Source organism: Schistocerca serialis, chromosome 2 (assembly GCF_023864345.2).
Source record: "Schistocerca serialis cubense isolate TAMUIC-IGC-003099 chromosome 2, iqSchSeri2.2, whole genome shotgun sequence".
Lineage (NCBI taxonomy): Eukaryota > Metazoa > Arthropoda > Insecta > Orthoptera > Acrididae > Schistocerca > Schistocerca serialis.
This window is the reverse complement of record NC_064639.1, coordinates 598,688,499-598,702,490: the sequence shown is the minus strand read 5'-3', so window position 1 is coordinate 598,702,490 and position 13,992 is coordinate 598,688,499. Positions and strand designations below refer to the sequence as shown.

Genomic DNA, 13,992 nt, shown 5'->3' with positions numbered 1-13,992 from the left:
TTCTTCGGCCGACGTTCATCTAATGATTTTTCTGACGTTTCGCCAGCACGAGTGGCTGGCATTGTCAAAGCTTCACCCTCCATTGCCGGTGGTGAACTGGAGGCGAGCTCGTGGCCGCAGACTATATGTACCTGGCGCGCCAACGTCCGAGGGCGGTCATTTCCGGTGCGGTTCTCCTCTTGCTACCTGCGACGGTCGTTCGCTGCAGTACGGGAAGCCAGGATCCGTTTATCTTAAGGCTTTCCTCTTTCTTGTTGAAACTGTTCCCGTGTTTTTGTATTTCTACAGCTTCTCTGAACAAGCCTATTCTTTTATTTTTACTGACTCAGTTACAATTTTGTATACTAAGTTTTATGTATACTGTCTACACTGCATCACTAAGTTCTTTGGCAAAACCTTAAAAATATAAGGTCTTGCCAAAGAACTTGATCTTCATACCTATCCCAGTATATCACACACATTCAATTCCTTATAAATTACAATGAACCATGAAATTTTACAGATATTTGATGTTGCGAACGTAATACCTCAGCAGGCAGTGTTAAGGCCAAGTGTTTCAATTACTTTAAATAGTCTGTAAAAGTAAAGCTTACAAAATTCTTGAGAAGAAAGTCAAATGTTTTGTGTAATGATTTGTCTAAAAGTATGAAATAAAAAATATCAGGGAAACGTTTGGTGCACCTCATTTTCTGTTCACGATTTCGAGCATCATTCAAAGGCACGTCGAACGTTTCTCTGATCTACTTATTTCTTTTACACAAATCATTTCATAAGATATTTTAGTCTTCCATTTTTGAATTTCAAGTTTTATTCACAAAGCATGATCTTATTGACTCCTTGTTTGCCTTCCTAACATACTTGATTCGAAGGAAGCCTTTTTGACATTTGAATACCATGCCAATGTATCTTTTTATGGGCAAAATAGCTAGGTCTAGGTGACACTTCATTTACAGCAGCTTTTCGTGAAATATTTCAGTTTTTCCTCAGATTATTATAGTTTTCGTTCATTACCCGGTTTACTTTCAAGCAGTTAAATATTTTCATGCCAAACTAGACCTCATGCTGGTCACTTTGATACCTCGTTTACCTGTTTTTCTCCCTTTGTTTGGATATGAAAATTGGGACAAAACTTCACAGTGTAAGTTATAGGTAGTCCTGTTTTTGCTCTGCTCACACGTTTACAAGAACGTATTGAGTGTTAATCATATGATGAAATAGTCCTTTCTGCGTGCTGTCATTTCCAAAATTCGTCGTTTCGATATCTCAAACCTTTTATGTGATATGACGATTTTTACAACCACTTGATTCCCGAAGCGCAGGAAAGGTTCGGACGCGCCGCGAGCGACCTGTCCGCGGGTGTAACAACCAATATCTCAAGAATGAAGAGAGATATCATTCCGGTCTCAACTTTAAATATAATTTAGATATATTGGTTACATTTCATACGCAGTCGTGTATGGCCTTAAATGAACTATATGGAAAGTCTACACAATGTGATTTTTACCTCTGCAAATTCTTAAAAATTTTGTGTAGCCGTGTACTCAATTTCATGCTGCACAGTAACTGTGATGAATAACGAAAATAAATTCTGACATTTATCATTTAAGGATATCAAGCTGTAGGTTGCGGAAGAATAAAATTTTTTCACCGAATAGTTTTCTTGAAAATCCGATGTTAAGAAATTCATAGCTGTCGGTCTGTGTCACACGTGCTGCAGCGACAAGATTCAAACTCGTTTGAATTCAAACATCGCCAGTTGCAGTGGGAGACAGGAGCGACACAGGTGTCGCTCACATAGTACGCTTCAGTAACTACACCAGAGGTTGTGTTTTGTCACTTGAAGCTGTCGCTTGCTTCTGTCACTCACGTAGGACACGGCCTTAGTTACGAAAGGTCAGTGGGAAGGAAGATCATTGGTAAGCCTGCATGTGAGCTCAAATCTCTCTTACTTTCACGGTTTTTGTGTGAGAGACATGTAGGATGGACTAATTTATTGGTTGGTGCTTATAAGAATGTACTCTCAGAAGTTTACCAGTAAACTACACAGTAACGCAGAGTGCCTCTCTTGTAGTGTCTACCACTGTATTGGGTGATCATCTCCAAGACCCATTCGTGCTTACTAAGCGAACCCGAAACTGCTGCTCTTCATTGGATTTTCTCTATTTCCTCTACAATCCTATCTGGTATGGATTCCAGACTGATAAGCAATATTCAGATATTGGCCAAACAAGGATTTTGTTAGCTCGCTTTCTTTGTTGGATGGAGTACACTTCCCGAGGCCTCATCTAATTAATCCGAATGACATTTATATTACCTGCTATAAGTTTGATGTTATGGTTCCACTTTAAATTGTTCAGTAAGCATATTACCAGATACTCAATGAATGTAAATGCTTCCAGTAGTAGTTATTTAACTTGGTTCCAAATTGCCTTGTACCCTAATAACTTCATTCCTGTGATCATCTTGTCTCTCTCATAGACCTTTTGCAGCACGAACTAGTTTGTCTCCCACTTTATACTAGTATCCATCTGGGTTCCTGCTTGTGGATTTCCATATCTGGATGCAGGCTGCAGTTAACAGAATTCACAAGACACACAGCCTTATCACTAACTCATTTGACAGCTCGTTTTCATGGAATGTTGCTTGCAACTTAATGATTCATGTTTGATGTGATTGCATTTTACTGCGACATTTCTTTGAATGTTGAGCTTTCGCCATGCCCTACGTGAATGAGTGAATGTATCTGTCTGCAGTCCCAGGCATGAATATGAACTGCCTTAATTTCATAATTAATTTGATGCTTTGTGATGAATTGTCTGCTTACATGTCCATTGCTTTCTTGAAGTGGTACTGCAATCCATTTACCCTTACAGGCTATTGCAGAATACCTACATTTCTCTCTTAACTGCTTGAAAGCATGTTACTTGAATAACAATCTGGAATGCATCTGCTGGCATAATTCTCAAATAATAAGCATCTGACTTATTCTCAAGTGGTAGTTCATACTCGAGCATCTTGAAATGCTTCACATGTGCTGTATGAATCATAATGTAGTGAAATAGAAGAGTTCCAGTTGGGAGTTCAACTGCAATTTTCCAGTTGCCTAGAAATTTTCTTAATCTCTGTTACCTCCCATAGGAGGTAAATGATTAGTAAATGGGATGATTAGCTGCCAACATGAATAACGTAGAAGTAAATATCCTTGGAATAGTGAAGCAACTTAAATCACTTAATAAAAGCAAGTCTTCTGATCCAGACTGTTTACCAATTACGTTGCTTTCAGAGTATGCTGATCCATTAGCTCCATATTTAACAATCATATAGAACCGTTCACTCGACGGAAGATCCGTACCCGAAGACTGAAAAGTTGCACAGGTCACACCATTATTCAAGAAAGATAGTAGGAGTAATCCCATATCGTTAACGTCGATATGCAGCAGGCTTTTAGGACATATATTGTGTTCGAACATTATGAATTTACTCGAAGAAAACGGTCTATTGACACACAATCAACATGGGTTTAGAAAACATCGTTCCTGTGAAACACAACTAGCTCTTTATTCACATGAAGTGTTGAGTGCTATTGACAAGGGATTTCGGATTGATTCCGTATTTCTGGATTTCCGCAAGGCTTTTGACACTGTACCACACAAGTGGCTCGTAGTGAAATTGCGTGCTTATGGAATATCGTCTCAGTTATGTGGCTGGATTTGTGATTTGCTGTCAGAGAGGTCACAGTTTGTTATAATTGATGGAAAGTCATGGAGTAAAACATAAGTGATTTCTTGTGTTCCCCAAGGTAGTGTTATAGGCCCTTTGCTGTTCCTTATCTATATAAACGATTTGGGAGACAATCTGAGCAGCTGTCTTCGGTTGTTTCAGATGACGCTGTTGTTTATCAACTAATAAACTCATCAGAAGGTCAAAACAAACTGCAAAACGATTTAGAAGAAATATCGTAATGGTGTGAAAAGTGGCAGTTGACCCTAAATAACGAAAAGTGTAAAGTCAACCACATGGGTGCTAAAAGGAACTTGTTAAACTTCGGTTACATGATAAATCGGCCTAATCTAAAAGCTGTAAATTCAACTAAATACCTAGGTATTATGATTACGCGCAACTTAAATTGGAAGGAGCACATAGAAAATGTTGTGGTGAAGGCTAATCAAAGATTGCGTTTTATTGGCAGGACATTTAGAAAATGTAATAGACCTACTAAGGAGACTACCTACACTACGCTTGTCCGTCCTCTTTTAGAATACTGCTGCGCGGAGTGGGATCCTTACCAGATAGGACTGATGGAGTGCATCAAAAAAGTTCAAAGAAAGGCAACATGTTTTGTATTATCGCAAAATATGGGAGAGAGTGTCACAGAAATGATAAAGGATTTGTTCTGGGAATCATTAAAAGAAAGGCATTTTTTGTTGCGACAGAATCCTTTGGCGAAATTCCAATCGCCAACTTTCTCCTCAGATTGCAAAAAAATTTTGTTGTCACTGACCTACATAGGGAAGAATCCTCACCACGATAAAATGAGGGAAATCGGAGCTCGTACGGAAAGATGTAGGTCTTCATTCCTTTCGCGTGCTGTATGAGATTGGAATAATAGAGAATTGTGAAGGTGGTTCGATGAACACTCTGCCAGGCACTTAAATGTGATTTGCATTGTATCCAAGTAGCTGTAGATGTAGTTTCATAGCAGGTGGCAACCTGTATATGAAACGGTTGCTGTGATGTATCTTTTCATTGCTGTACAAGAGTACATTAGCGTGTGCAGGACTTAAATTGTGGTGCCGCAAGAAACATGTTGCTGCAAAGCTCTGCTGCTGAAGGTAGTGACACTTTGCCATCTACTGTCTGTAGTGGGTGAGGTCTTACTGAACACTGTAAGACTAGAGCATGATGCAGTCTTTGATTGTTACGCTGTGTTGCACTGAATTACAGAAGCTGTTAGAAAACACTTCTGGACTAAAGGAGACAAGCCACTGGAGAGCATGTGCATTGAGTCTTTGATTGGCACACACAAAAAGAAAGAAAACTGATAGCTTTTGGAGTAATACTTTTTTGAGCTACAGTGACACAAGTGCACACACACTCTTGTGCCTCTGAATAGTGCTGTATGGATAGATAGTGCCTGTATTAAGTTTCGACAGGTGGATTGGGTGTGGTGAGGATTGTGTTGGGGGGGGGGGGGGGTAGAGTGGGGGGGGGGGGGGGAGAGGTGGCAGGCAGGGTGAGGGATTTGGGTTGATTGATTTCCTACTTGGAGGGAGGCAGCCAGTTTGGAATGTGGCAGGGAGGGTGGGCAGGTACATGGACTAGGCATGTGACGCATGATTGTCAGAGCTGGACAGTGATGATGATGTGGGGTCATGAATTAGTACGGGGGAAACCATGGGGTGGACAGTATGGAGATAGTGGGTTACTGCAGATTGAAACCAGGATGGTTACATCATTGATGTATGTGTTGCAAGGGGAACTCTTATCTGTGTGGCAAAATATGCTCAACTGCATGTTGTGCCACCAGGTGATCAGCTTTGATCTTGGTAACAGTTTGGCGGTGGCCATTCATACTGATGTACAGCTGGTTGATAGCCACACTGACAAAAAGCTGTGCAGTGTTTGCTGCAGAGTTGGTATGTGACATGGCTGCTTCACTGGTGCCTGAGCTTTTGCTGACAGTTAACTGTTGCTGGTTTCAAACTAATTGGGATAGAAGTAGGAAGCATATCTTCCACTGTTGTTGTAAAGATGTCTGAATGAAAAACTTGCACAACCAATGCTTTATTTTACAACCCGCAAATTTTTATTGCTGTTGTATTCTGGCAAGATGTGTGCAAGGATTTGGTAGGGAGGTGGTAGTGACAAGAACCACAGACAACTGCAGATTAATGTTGGTTTACATTAAGGGTACACTTAGCTTCATAAAGGGGAGAAGAGTGGTTTAATAAGGACACTCAGGATGATAGTTTAGTTGCCATATTGCACAATAAAAGTATGTACAATGACTGCATGATTAGAGTAAAGGAATGTGTACATGTTATATGAATCTAAAGTCATGTATGCTTCCCAGAGTAGAAATACTGTATGTCCGAGGTGGGAGTAGATGCTGCCCAATAACTGTTGCTGTGCAAGAAGAAGACATGTAAAAATATTGATAGGAGTGTGTTTTACTGAATGGCAATGAATACTGTATCAAAATTGAAAATTAAATTTCTGGTCATTTATTTGAAATATCTGGGATTCATTTTTCATGAGTAGTTTGAAATTTGTTCAGAGTGGATGAAAATGAGAATTTATGTAAACTTGACAGCAAAAAAAGTGGGTCACTGCCGAATACAACCAACATAACGTAGTTGTGTTGCAGGTCCTCTAAACACCAAAACCCTGTGGGGTACAGTCGATTGACTACACACAATGGGTACTGCAAGAGACTACTAGAGACCAAAGGTCTTTATGGCAGTCAGTCTAAGCGTCAACTAATACCATCATACAAAACATATTAGAAAACACGTTCTTCACGATGAGACACCCCATAGCACTCATAACCTAACCTTAATTACAACAAGTGACATTCAAAAATGTTCTGAGGAAACAGATTATTTTACATATATTGTACAGTAATCCTTAGTCAAAATTAAATACGTGAGACAATATATGGAGTTACAAAGCTGTACGGCAATTGGAAAAAAATTTTTTGCTCTCGAAAAGGTTTTCCATCCATGTGCTGAAAGTCACTCAACGACGAGTGGCTCTGGAAACTGGATATTGGACGAACCAGTAAAAAAAAAACGCGATTAACGGCAACAAGCACTCTACGGAAATCTCAACATTAACAGCAAATCACCAGTAATATCATTGTTCTCGTAACACATCGACAGCTACGTGTACACAAATTTGAACTTTGAATGACATGACCAACATCGTCGTTCTGGACCTGGATTCAAACCCAGCACCTATAGCCATTGCTAACTAAGCTAAGCTTTGTTTGTGCCTTATTGAGACCCGATCACTAGGCATAAAGTCTTGAAGTATAGACATTTGCACCAGTATCAGTTATCAATTCAGATCCTGAGAATAAATGACGAAAATGTTTGTACTGAACTGGGAATCCTGTCATAACAGCTACCTTCCTGGGAACTAACCCCAACGACGTTTAATATGGTGTCATTCACAAGGAACAAGGTATGCTCATGTTTAAAATTGAAATGCCATCATGTAAAGCTTGTGACAGGGATGTGAACCCAGCACCTAATCAGATTGTTAACAAAGTACGTAAAATCAGAAGTTAAATATCAAATGTTTTCACCAATAGCAAGATGTTGGAACCTTAAATGATGATAGAATGGTTTTTGCCTGACTGGGATTCGAACCCAGAATCTAGTGCTGTCGTTTCCTAGCCAGGAAGAGACGATAAATAGCTATTGTTGGTTCACCAGTAGCGAGATGTGCGCATGTTTAGCTAGACATCAGGTGATGAAAAGTTCTGTGCTGAATGGAATTCAAACCCCGCACACGTGGTCATGAAGACACTTTATCTATCAAGTTCTAGCTAGGAGTGGCATGTTTGTTCTTTCAGTGATGTGATGGAAAATTGCTGGCTAGAAGTTGAATACACAACATACCGTCGTTGGTGATCACAACGTTAAACCCAAATCCGTTTTCGCCAATAGGATGGAGAGGTATGTTTGAACTTGAAAAGATGTAAGGAAACGTTTGATCTTATAATGGTGTGATAAAAAGCTCATCATGTGGCTGAGTTGTAACGAACACTTTACAGCTGACAACGCAAGAAGAGACGTTGCAAATGCAACTATTTTTCACTAGCAGTTCGGAGCGCTCATGCTAGGGCCTGAAATGAAATAATGAATATTTTGTGCTGATCAGGAGTCGAAACCAGATAGGTGCCTTTCGAGGGGGCCTAGAAGAGTTTGCAGTCTTGGGAACACAGTGAAATCGAATTCGGATCCCAGTCCAGCACCACAATTTTCAACATCTCAGTTCCAAATAAAGTAAGTGCCTTGTGAACTTACATGGCCATTGGTTCATTAAATGAAATACGTTTTCTAGTTTACGACAGCATGCTGGTGACAGAGTCTCTGCCTTCCAGGATTTCTCCATCAGTCACAGCTCAAATGAATGCCGCTCTACCCCAGTCGGCAGCGAAGGGATGTTATCTTTACTCCGGATATTGAACTACGGAGCTTAATGGTGTTCTGCACTTGGCATTACTAGGGTTGCAGAAGAGTTACTTGTGTGTGTTATAATTCTACGCCTGACATGAGATCTACAATTATGAATTGCAGAGTATTCATTTAGATGTAGATGCAGATGTCAAGGGACAGGTAACAGGAAGGAGGGCGGGATCTGGGAATGGATAGAAGTGCAAAAGTGCAAAATATAAGCGTGAAATGCGTGCAAAGTATTGCTTACTTAGGTGTGTGCCACAGTTCGTTTTATCTTAGGACCGAGAGATGAGGAAGGACTGTTTTCAGAATGAAGAATTGGGTATTGGGAAGGGAAGATCAAAGAATACGGTTTCATAGGTGTTGAGAGGAATGATAGAGAGTAAAGACAGCAGCAATTAAAAGAGAAAATGCAGCGACAATGAAAACCGCTAGATTTGTTGTTTGTTCTGGGGGAATGGAATAGAAGGGCACTTGCGGTGATAATGTCAGAGAGAGAGAGAGAGAGAGAGAGAGAGAGAGAGAGAGAGGATATTAACAATGAATAAACATAATATGAAATTGTTTATGTATTGTGTGGAGGACGGAGGGTGTATTCATGGATGGAGGGGAAGAGAGAGATGTATCTGAAATAACAAAAACTACTGTGGCAGAATCCGTCTACGCTGATTAGTTTGTAAGTATCTAGACAGGGTATAAATGAAATCAAAATAGAATATTTAACAAACTGTATATTCATAAGAAACCCACTTGAATTAAAAAGGCAACTCGAAGGAAAACTAACCCATATTGTATCTTTTCTGTTGCCACGTGATCTTCCACTAGCTCCCAATGAGGAAAAATGACGATAAAGAAGACATAACAAAACATTTTAAGGACTCTAATATTTTATCCAGAATCCTTCATTATTTTGTACTTCTATCATGCGTCTTGGCATAGAATGTATAAGCTGTCGGACGTAACAGCCTGAAGAAGCAACTTTCTCCCAGGCTTCCAGGACGCAGTACCAAAGAGCGTCCACAGTAGTTGGTTGGTTTCGTGGCCAGTTCTCTGTTAATGTTCTTGTGACCTCAGCCCACATGTTTTCCATGGGGTTCATATCAGCCGCCCGTGGCGGCCAGTCCATGGCGTTGACACCAATCGTGGAGAGCCGCTGCTGAACAAATGCAGAATTATGAATGGGAGAATGGTCCTCTTGCAAGGTGACGTGCCCTTCTGCGTACAGCATTCGCACTGACGGAAGCATCACATTTTCCAATATGTGAACATACTGCATGCTGTCCAGAGTTCCTTCTATCCTGTGAAGAATTTGCGCCCCTCTCACAGAAATCCAACCCCAGCAGGTAACAGATATCCGGCCACTTCTTCTCATCGTGGTTACATATTCGCGTTGATGACGAGTCCCTTGCAGTCTGTAAATGATTCGTGGACCATCATTACTGGTGGAAAACACCGTTCTCATCAGTGAAAATGACGTTGTTCCACAACGCCCTCAGATGGAGCTCTGCAAATGCTAGCTGGTATAAAACGTTGTCTTCGTTGAGCTCTTGTTTTGCGGTGGATCGTTGTGTATGCAGACCAGCGTCCCTCAGCCTTCGGCGAATTGTGTCACTGGAGCCCGGGAAGTTGGTCTCCCGCCGCAACTGCTTCGCATTCAGAAAGGGATTTTCTCTGCTCCTAGACACTAGGTCCCTGTCTTCGTACTGTGAGCTCACTCTCTTCCTGCCTGAGACAGGAGCCTTGTTGGTGGTGCCTCTTTCAAGGCAGATCCTCCACCATCTCATTGCAGTGGTATGTGGTACGCCATACCGTCTGACAGCTTCTCTGATGGAACATCCTCCTCCTTCAATGAGAGTGACGACTCTCTCGAATAGACCTCTCCCAGTGAGCCATTACGGCAGATAGCCTGTTGTGTATTTCTACTTGCCGCTCTTATACTGATGCCAGGATAGGAGGTAACCATATTTACATCAAACGGAGTGGCAGAGGCAGAGGCATGCGGCTCAGCCGTGCTGGCTTGTCGAGGGCTGTTGGCCCACCAACGCCACCGCCAGCTCGCTCACTTCCGTCTCGCCTCGGCCAGCCTGGCTGGCCCGTAGCTTGGGAGCCGCGGCTAGTAGAGACCCGGGCCGCAAGGCCACGATCACACCTTGAAGGATCAAAAGTTACACCTAACCTACCCAAGTCTGTAGTATAAACTAACGCAGCTACAGCTATTATGCTATAACATGTGTAGGCACACCTACGGTTGACGATTCATTCAAATATTTGACGAACAATACATTCAGAAATACATTCATTTTAAACATAGCTACCACAAAATATTTCACCTAGCTAGCAATAGCATAACACAGGACACTGTTCTTTCTTGTAAGTGCTCTACATTAGATGTAACCTTAAGAAAACATGTATTCAACCACGACAACTAAGCGGAATGTAAAAGTAAACAGGTTTGGTGGCAGCTTCTCCAAATAATAGTATATGCGTAGTATATACTACACGTTTTGTGCACTTATAACATGTACTCAGTGTCTCTGAAACAATACGTACTGCATGACAGAAATTACTTTCTGCTGAGGCACTTCATTTACATCTCAATGATACATGACTACTAGAGAACATTGCTCTTTACGGCAGTCAGTCCACTTGTAAATTAACACCATGATATCGCAGATATTAGGCAACACATTACTAGGGATGAGAAATACCTTAAGGTTTACAACTAAACATGCTACTCCTAGCTAGTACTGAATGAGAATTTGGTTATTAACGTGTCTTCATAACCATGTGTGCGGCGTTCGACTCTGTCAGCATAAACATTTTCGTCGCCTTATTTCTAGTTAAACATGCACATATCTGGCTAATGGAGGACCAACATTGGACATTTCTCGTCTGTTCCTCGTTAGACGACGACGATGGCAGTAGGCACCGGGTTCGAATCCCGGTCAGGCAATACAACTTTAGTCATCATTTAAGGTTCCAACCTCACTACTGGTGACAAACTTACTTATTCAACAATCCAATTAGGTGCTGGGTTCGCATCCTTGTCACCAGCATTACATGATGGCATTTCAGTTTTAAACATGTGCATCCTTTGTTCCTTGACAAAGCAACAATATACAACATCTTTCAAGGTTAATTACCAAGAAGGTAATTGTAATGTTAGGGTTCCTGGTTTCGTACAAACATTGTCATTTACGTTCCAGTTGAGAATTGATAACTGATACTGGTGCAAACGTCAATATTTGACGTCTCTTTCTGCCTAGGGATAGAGTCTCAATAAGGCATAAAACTTCGCTTGGTTAACACTGGCTTTAAGTTCTGGGTTTGCATTTGTATCCAGAACGAAGACGTTGGTCATGTCATTTAAAGTACAACTTTGTGTACAAGTATCTGTTGATGGGTCATGTAAACAATGGTATTACTTGTGGTTCGCTGTTAATGTTGGGATTTCCGTAGAGTGTTTACCGCCGTTAATCACGTTTTCTTTTAACTGCTTAGTATTACAGAAAGTTGATGCAAAACCACTCAACGTTGAACAACGTTCAGCATTTGTTGGGTAAACCTTTTAGAAGGCAAAGAACTTGTTTCCAATTTCCATACAACTTTATAAATCCATATACTGTCTCAAATATTTAATTGTGCCTAAGGATTACTGAACAATTTATGTGACAAAATTAGTTGTCCCATAATGTTTGAAATGTCACTTATTGTAATTAAGTTTAGTTTACAAACGTTAAGGACTGTCTGATCTCTTCTATACTATCGTGGTGTTACATTACATCTGGACGGGGTGTCATAAAGACCGGTGTTCTACAGTAGTCTCTAGCGGTACCCATTGTGTATCTTACGACTGTACTGTGGAGTGTTACGACGATGTGCAACCTAGATATGCTATGTTGGTTGCATACATTCAGGTGCAGCCTACACGTTGGAATTCAGGCATGACCCACTTTTTTTGTTGTCGAGTGTACAAGCTTGTGTTCAGGTGCAGTGTAAGTCTTGCTGAAAATATGACAAAGTAATAAAGGTAAGTCATTTGTCTCCAGTGTTCCTTTTTGGCTAGAAACTAGTGGCTTTTCCCTACAAATGATTACTGTGAATGTGTCCAGAAAAATATTTCAAACACACATTACAAGGTGAAAGGCTTTCAGCTCTGTAGTTTAGGAACAATCTAATTATGTGAAAATACATCTTCCCCTCACACCATTTAGTTGACATTAACTTATTGCAGTATTACCAGTGATCCATTCAGAATGCCATACAAGACAATTAACCTTCTTTATTATGGGATTCATTACTCAGTACACTTAATATTTCTTCTTCTAAATGATAAATAATGCATTCAGACAGTTACTTCTGTAGAATTAAATGTAACTCATAAAAGATTTTCTTTTATAAAATTGTATCTAAATCAGAAAATTGACGGTTTCATACGGGGGCATGAAAAGTACCTCCTGCCAGATCTGAATGTACAGATTCCAGAAATTCTATGAATGTATTTACACTACAAATCTGCATTTTTAAATACAAATACATGAAGAGTGAAGTCATTGAGACCTGCAACAATTGAACCTAAAATGTGAAATCTTGTCTAGACAAGAATTAAAAACACTGATATTTCCGAATGTGGCACTCTTCATTCCACACAGGACTCGTGCAAATTCTGTTGTCTTTAAAGCAAAGTTCGGTACTCTACAAAACTGAATCTATACACAAATTAAGCAATTTGAATGCTCAGTTCCTTGGTTTTAAAAATTTTTGTTGTTTTACATTTTTTAATAGAAAATTGAGTTATCTTGCAACACAAACTATTACTTGCTCATGCAGCCAATGAGCACTCTGAATTTCATCTTGCATAGTAAGTGGAATTTTCTGCAAAGTCAATCTATAGCAACCAGTTTCTTGATCCATTTTGCTTTGTCATCTCACTCAGCAGATGGTGTTGTCTTTAATAAAACAATGAAATTTGTATCTAATAATTTCCTCTTCAGTTCCTGTCACTGAATCAGCAACAGCACAATTAATGTCAAGTTCTGGTTGTTTATCAACTTCATTCCATTGTTTCCATTTAACTTCTGAATCATAGTAAACTTCATCATGCAACCTGGATTGAAGTCTAGGTCTACCGTTTTTCAGTTTTGTACATGAATTCAACATGCAGGATTTGCTCTTCACATTACAGACTACATATTCTCCAATTTCTTTTTCAGTGTCATTTTTCAGTGCATTCACCACATAATCAGAGCTAATATAATATCAACATACATGTGTCCTGCAGTATGTCAGAAACGAACACTTTGTTTTAGTTGCAGCACATAACGAGTAGCCCCCCCCCCCCCCCTTTTTTTTTTTTTTTTTTTTTTTTTTTTTTTTTTTTTTTTTTTTTTTTTTTGTGTCCACTTATTGTTCACTCTAAACTACTGTTAAGCATTCTTCATGGAGATAACTATGTAATGTATCTGCAAAATTGTACACTTCTTAGAGTTAGGATCTTTTAACTGATTTTGTATCCCTTCTAGCAGGAGTTTGACAGCTTGTGTTGTTTCTGTTCGTAAAAGTTTCAACTGTTTGCTGTTCATCACAGGCCTTTGGGATTAAATTTCTTTCAGGAGACCCTGCCACTATAATTATTTCTTCACTACAGCACATTTCTTAGCTGGACTGTCGGGAAGTAGCTATTTTACTCTTTTCGCTGACTTCCTAAAATTTGTGGAGATTTTTGACCCTAATTGGAATGCAAGAAAATTGACTAGGAGGAGAATATTCTTGGAGGAACTTGTAAAGTTGCTGGTAGCGAGACACA

At 40.0% G+C, this 13,992-nt stretch overlaps 1 protein-coding gene across 1 annotated transcript in view; it reads left to right on the top strand.

Moving 5' to 3' along the window:
• Positions 1-13,992, top strand: part of LOC126457632 (E3 SUMO-protein ligase RanBP2) — a 302,750-nt gene that overhangs the window by 191,630 nt on the left and 97,128 nt on the right. The window lies entirely within an intron of this gene.